Here is a 7,334-nt window from a genome sequence, read left to right as displayed (position 1 = left end):
TTTTTCTCAGCGTCTAAATTAAAAAAAGAAAGAAAAAGGTGAATAAAGTATTTAGGCAGGTTTTGGTTTCACCCAGTGACCACCTGGTTATGGGGTTTGCTGCTTTTTTTTTTTAATTAACCTAAAGACCTTGTATTCCAAAACGCAGCCAGATTTCCACAGTAAAAGTATTCAGAGGACACTTCTATTTCTGCCTTTTATATGCTAAATAGGTACCCAAATCTTGAAAGCACCAAGTCTTATGATACAACAGACAGAGCAGCCACTCCACAACCAACCAGATAGGAAATCTTAGACCATGAAAATTCCCTTGAATATTCCACAAAACACAGCCAAGGAGAAATGGGACATCCTGGCAGCCCATTTGTGTTTGGCAGTCCAGCAGTGTGACAGGCTTCCTCATCCAAATCAGGCAGAAAACAGTGTTTGTTGTAACTACTGCCTATGATGGATACCAACAGGAGTGAGACAGAGGAACGGTTCTCTACATTATCATGGGAGTGAGAGGAAAATGCTATTCAAACTAAAATACAATTGCTATTACAGTATCACAGTATCACAGTATGCTAGAGATTGGAAGGGACCTCGAAAGATCATCTAGTCCAATCCCCCTGCCGGAGCAGGAACACCTAGATAAGGTTACACAGGAATGTGTCCAGGCGGGTTTTGAATGTCTCCAGGGAAGGAGACTCCACAACCTCCCTGGGCAGCCTGTTCCAGTGTTCCGTCACCCTCACTGAGAAGAAGTTTCTTCTCAAGTTTAAGTGGAACCTCTTGTGTTCCAGTTTGTACCCATTACCCCTTGTCCTATCATTGTTTGCCACTGAGTAGAGCCTGGCTCCATCCTCGTGACACTCCCCCTTTATATATTTATAGACACTTATAAGGTCACCCGTCAGTCTCCTCTTCTCCAAACTATAGAGACCCAGCTCCCTCAGTCTTTCCTCATAAGGGAGATGCTCCACTCCCTTAATCATCTTCGTTGCCCTGCGCTGGACTCTCTCCAGCAGCTCCCTGTCCTTCTTGAACTGAGGGGCCCAGAACTGGACACAATATTTCAGATGCGGTGTCACCAGGGCAGAGTAGAGGGGAAGGAGGACCTCTCTCGACCTACTAACCACCGCCCTTCTAATACACCCCAGGATGCCATTGGCCTTCTTAGCCACAAGGGCACAGTGTTGGCTCATGGTCATCCTGTCGTCCACTAGGACCCCCAGGTCCCTCTCCCCTACACTGCTCTCTAACAGGTCGTTCCCCAACCTATACTGGAACCTGGGGTTGTTCCTGCCCAGATGCAGGACTCTACACTTTCCCTTGTTCTATTTCATCAAGTTACGCCCTGCCCAACTCTCCAGCCTGTCCAGGTCTCGCTGGATGGCAGCACAGCCTTCTGTGGCATGCAAGAGAATGTGAATATAAATGGTTATGAATACACTGGGTTTGGGAGAGACAGGTGGAAGCCTTTTATCAGACAAACAAGAACACTTCTCAAACATAGTTTTGACCACAAAGACTTAAATGGAGACAAAACAGTTTTAGGAAGAAGCTTAAAAACTTCAAGAAACCTTTATGACTTGGTAAGGGATGAGCCCTTCTTAAATGCCTGTATTCATGTATGTATGAGAGAAGACATCCAGCTTGAAAACCGTGTGCTTGGACACAAGGTGTATGCATTCTTGAATGTAATGGTTTAGGTGTGCATTTTCTCAAATATTCAAATGAGCCCCAGATCAACCAGGATTTCTATTGCATTTGGTATTCTGCTGACAGAGAACAAAAAGCAGGGCATCTGGATACACAGGCAAAGGGGAATGGGGAAAGAGAGGAGACACTTTGTGGTGCTTATATTGCTGTTTAGTGCTATATAGTATCACTGGCAGTTCTTCACCTCATATCCTGGCCATGGTGTGAAGGAATCAGCTGAGAGATCCCAGTGTCAAGGACCCAGAGCTGAATGCCAAATCCTTAGAAGTCAGTGTGTGAGTAAAAACAGCAAGACTGGATTTGAGACTACTAATCCCAAACTTTAACAATGAATCTGATAAAGGCAGTTATCTCACTACATATGAATCTCACTACAGTGAATTAAAAACAATCTTCAGTTTTATATCTACCTGGTACAAGTGCCAAACAAGTATTACTACTAATACACAGAAGCACAGCCTGACTTGCTATTAAGTGGGGTCTGGCTACTAGCCACAGTAGAATCATAGAATAGTTAGGGTTGGAAAGGACCTTAAGATCATCAAGTTCCAACCCCCCTGCCATGGGCAAGGACAGCTCACACTAAACCACGGCACCCAAGGCTTCGTCCAACCTGGCCTTGAACACTGCCAGGGATGGAGCATTCACAACCTCCCTGGGCAACCCCTTCCAGTTCCTCACCACCCTCACAAGAAAGAATTTCTTTGTTTTATCCAATCTAAACTTCCCCTGTTTAAGTTTGAACCTGTTACCCCTTGTCCTGTCACTACAGTCCCTAATGAAGAGTCCCTCCCCAGCATCCCTATAGAAGCTTTCATGTATACACTAGCTGAGGTCAGCTCCAGCAAAAATTTGCCAGAGAAAAGTCTGTGGCCTTAGCTGATCAGAAAAGTGTGTGTTTAGAAAAAGAAAAGAAATATGGCTCCCATAAGGGTTATATTCATGCAGACTGAGGGCAACTGTATAATATGCTGTAGATTGCAAACTGAAATTGCTTAAATCAATTAAGTAAAATGGGTAATTTCTCTAGCACTGTAAATTTTTGGTGTGTATAGAAGTGCAGAAGACAGGTTTTACCTTTCGTGTTACTTTGTCTTTCTCTAAATTCTAAATTAATCTTTGTGTACTCTCTGCTTAGTGAAAACACTTTCTGCCCAGTTCACCCTGTGCATTGTTAGTGAGTAGTGTCATTTGAATCCGTTACTATAAGTCATATTAAAAAAAACAACTAATTACAATTTTCTTGACCCAGTTTGAAAACTGTAGTAGCAAAATACACAGCCCAAGGCAGTAACTCTAAAAGGTGTGTGTTGGTTAGTTTTGTTTCAGTATGTCATGAACAACTACGTATAGTGACTCTAGTAGTTGTATTTCCAAGCCACTGCAGCATTCATCATTTCTGCCACAGTACTGGCCACTTTGCTGCAGAAAAAGTAACATCTGGAATGTCTGAATGTACCTAATCTTCCTCTGAGGATTAGTCCCATGAAGAATCATTACATAATATTGCTATCAGTCATCACACAGATGTTGTGACTTTTATAGATGTGAACTCCTAAGTTTGAATGTACAGAAGTTGTGGTTCACTGCAAAATTTCCATTTGACCAAAGGCACATTTCCACTATGGTACTTAACATGGGTTTTTTTTCCCCAAAGATCAAGCTCTGTAAATTGACAGAATCTTTTAAAGCAATTATTAAGAATCTGAGAAAGAATGAAAACAAATATAATACTTACAGCAGGAGGAATGAAAAGCATTCTAGAAAATTGACATCCAACTATTGACTGAATTTCAATACTGCATAACATCTATTACGACTCATATGGCACTTTGGTCTGTTTGTTGAGACAGCAAGAACCACCACCCTAAAGAGAAATGTAACCCCTCATGAATTGGTCAGGCCCTACTGAAAAAAAAAGTCCAAGAGAAAAGAACTTTAAGGCAAAAATGTGCTTGAACAGCGAAAGGGAGACAGCTTCATGAGAAGCAAACGTAGGTCTACTTGCCAAAGAAAAGCCAGTACAAGGAGAAAAAATAAAACACAAGGCAAAAGTAATAGATCCCATAGGGAATTAGACTCGAGGGCTGCTGAGAAAATGCTAAGGCAATCACAAAAATGAAAAGATTCAGCTGGTTGTGCTTACAACTTGAATGTTTCCTAAGAATTGAATTTCTTCTTTAAAGTGCTTGCATTATTTTCACACCCATGCAGACATGGGAGGGAAGGCTAGCCTCAAACCATCTCCCATTAAAATCCCACAGAGCTTTTTTGGCAATTGAGATTTAATATGTTTTAGGTAAGGCTCTAAATGCTGAATCATCATCATACAGGCTTGATTTAGGGCTTTATTTGGTTTGGGTTTTTAGTATTAATTCAGCATAAGCAGGTCTGGTGAAGGGCTGTTTTATGGATTAATTCACAGCCAAGAAAAGACTTAAACATCTTAGAGAAAAAGCAGATGTGTGAGTCTAGCTTTGCTTGTAGAGTACCAGGTGACAGGGTAGATATGAGGAGAGCTATTACTCCTTGCTTAAGTCATTCTTTTGCTGACAGTCAGAAGGTTAAAAAGTGAAATATGCTATTGTGCCTTCTCTACAGAATGTTTTGCAGAAGGAACATGAAAGATCTTCCCAGGTCTTTTAGACTGCTGGAACTATAATATTTTCAGGCTTATCACTCACAAATATGAGTAATTACAATTATGATGCACTTAAAAGCAATGTAGCTTTCAGAGTAACAGTTGCTGCAACTCAAAAAGTCACCAAGGCTAGCTGCTTTTTGCACATGTACAAACTATAGTCATCCTAATTTTTCCATCTGTTTCTTGTTTGTCGTAGAAAAGCAGATAACTCCAGGGTTTCTGACAGTATTCGGAAATGCTCTAAAAGCCACCAGCTACACCAGCTTAAATGTACTTTACGGAAAATGGGACTAGAATTTGACAAGGTCATTGATCATTTGAACCAACTTTCAGATCAATGTCAAATATCATTAAAGCATCAACTAGGACTGTAGAAACAGCAGTCCTGTCACCATGACCCCAGGCCAGTACCAGTCACCGAAGTAAGCCCATGTTCCACACCATGCAGCCAACTCAACTATTCTTCTGTTGTTGTTGTTTTCCCCATAAGTTTTTATATAGGTTTATGTGGTTTATGTAGTTCTATGTAGTTGTGTTTTTTTCTCAACATGTTGTCAAGGAAACCTTACTTTCTTGTAGCTTAGTATCCAGCTCTTGATTGCTACAGACACAAAACAATTTAGGATTTTGAACTGATTGATATACTTTCCCACCTCTTAGAATGCTCTTAATTCTATACGCTGGATAGAGTGGAAGGAAAACCTGGTTCTTGAAGATTCAGTCCTTCCAAAATGCCTGTGGGAAATCTGCCAATTAACACTTCTATGTATTAATTTTATTAAATTATTTTACATTTTTTATTTTATAATCTGTATAAATATTTTTACATTCTATCCACTGAAAAATAGCCGTATAATTTTACTGGTATCCTATTAACTTACCTCTATCACGATTCCTCTCATTTTATTGTCTTTGAACAATGTTGAGTTCCTCTTCTTTTGGATTATGTGAGAGTTGCCTGATAAATTTTAGTAATTAAGTTAAAGTTGCACATTCCGTGTATCCCTTTCTTTCTTGATCTTACCTAATATTTACACAGTTCTTCACTGGGAAAAAAAGTACTCTATGTATAATTTATACAGAATTTATGATGCACTCCAGGGAACAGCTGCTCTTCAGTGCCCAGGTGTGCGGTAGTAGTGCCCACTCTGCCCGTGGTTAGCTTCCTGTGGAGCACACTACTCACACCCCCATGGCAAAGCACTAGGTCGGTCTCAGGGTTGGCACCTATTGATTATGTCTCGTCCGTGCTGCCTGACAAGTTCTTTAAGTATGCTGTATAAAACACTCACCTGCTCCGTGCATGCCACACAGGTGTCCTGGTTCTTATCACAGGCTTGAGCATGCCATTCGAATTTTCACCCGCATGAAGATGATCAGTGAAACATACAGAATGGCTCACACTACTGAATAACTTCAATATAAAGGTGGGAACTGGTTGTGTGAAAAGAGTACTTGTGGCTTCCTGTCAGAGTGAAGTATATGATTGCACTGGACTTGTATTTCAGTTGTATATCATGGTAAAAGGTATTTCTGTCATTCTCTCCTTTGGGTTTCATGGAGCTATGCTTCTATCTGTTGTCAAGGAAACACCAATTTTTTTTCCCCCCCTTGCTCATTAATGTCTGCATTTTCGTTTCCATAGCTACAAAGCAACCTGTGTTTTAAAATAGCAGTAATTGGATTACCGTGGCTTTTTGTATTTTATTGACACCACTAATGGCTCCCATTTTCAAAAGCAGACACCAAAAGTGTATCAGCAGTTTTTCAGCTATTAACATTTGTTATCTCTTTGTCCTGAAATACTGGGTACATGCTAAGAAAAGTCTTCAGCATCCAAACACTCACTTCACCCAGCCTCAAGACTCTGTAAATGGGACTCAAAGTTATTTAGTTCTTGACAGGAATGGGCAAGCTGCTGTTGGATTTAAATGCAATTTTCTGCCCATGCTAATAAGTTATATGCAAAACTGTGGAGATTTCACCTGTTTGTTCTTCTGTTACAAGTTAGTAAAGATTCCTTAAATAACTGCAATCAAATGTGACAGTTAACTTTTAATTGTAGGTTTCCCAGACCATGCTTTGCTTCTGAAGTACCAGGTGATAGGGTGGTAATGAAGAAAGCTCCAATTACTCTGGGCTGAATGAGCATCTCATTGGCACAAGCTGTATTTCCAAGCACCTGTTCCACAATGCCTTCATCTTGGCACAAAATATGAGCTGAAATTACTGAAAATAGTCTGCTTTTCAGTTGTATTAGTTTTAATTTCTGATGGGCACCTGCAAATAAATGCAGAGGTTCTGTTGTGGATCTGGGGGGTGTTAACCCCAACATCCATTATGAATAATCTGGGAGAATTTTTACAGCCAGGTATCTAGCCAACTCAGGATACAGGAACATGGAAAAAGCACAAAGAATTGAGAGCACCAGTGGTGCTAAAAACTGGTATTACTTAGCAGGGGCATAACTCATGTTTTCTTAAGAGAAAAACTGAAACTCCTAGACAGGCTGTTCCACGTGTCTGTCTGTATGCAACACTCCTACCATGCTGAAATTGTTACTATGCTGTCTTTTAACACTTCTAATTTATTTGCTACAATGTACTTGCCTATTTGAAGTCTCTACAAAGCACCATAAATCCATATTCTGTACTTCTAGCCTTCCTTTTTGGTATCTCCCTTTCCTCCTGCCCCCAGCATGGCTTGTCCCACACTCCCTAATTAGGAGTCACCCCTGTTGTGGCTGTGCCTGGCCAAGCAGCAGGGTTTCTGCACTCTGTCTGCTGAGCCCCAGTCAGCAGACACATACTAGTCCCACAGTCTAACTTGATTAAAATTAACCCACAGTTTAAAATGTTGCAAGAGGACAGAAAGAATGACTGGATATCACCTGTTTTTTAGAAATACAAGCTAAAGAGAGTCACCAGCCTAAAAAGTCTAGATATAATAAAATAGTGACAAGGGTTAGACACAGATAAGTATAAAC

Source organism: Pezoporus flaviventris, unplaced genomic scaffold (assembly GCF_033815535.1).
Source record: "Pezoporus flaviventris isolate CSIRO_AGI_PZ_B2104156 unplaced genomic scaffold, CSIRO_AGI_Pfla_v1 ptg000213l, whole genome shotgun sequence".
NCBI classification, from domain to species: Eukaryota; Metazoa; Chordata; class Aves; order Psittaciformes; family Psittacidae; genus Pezoporus; species Pezoporus flaviventris.
Note: the sequence above shows the minus strand (reverse complement) of the source record.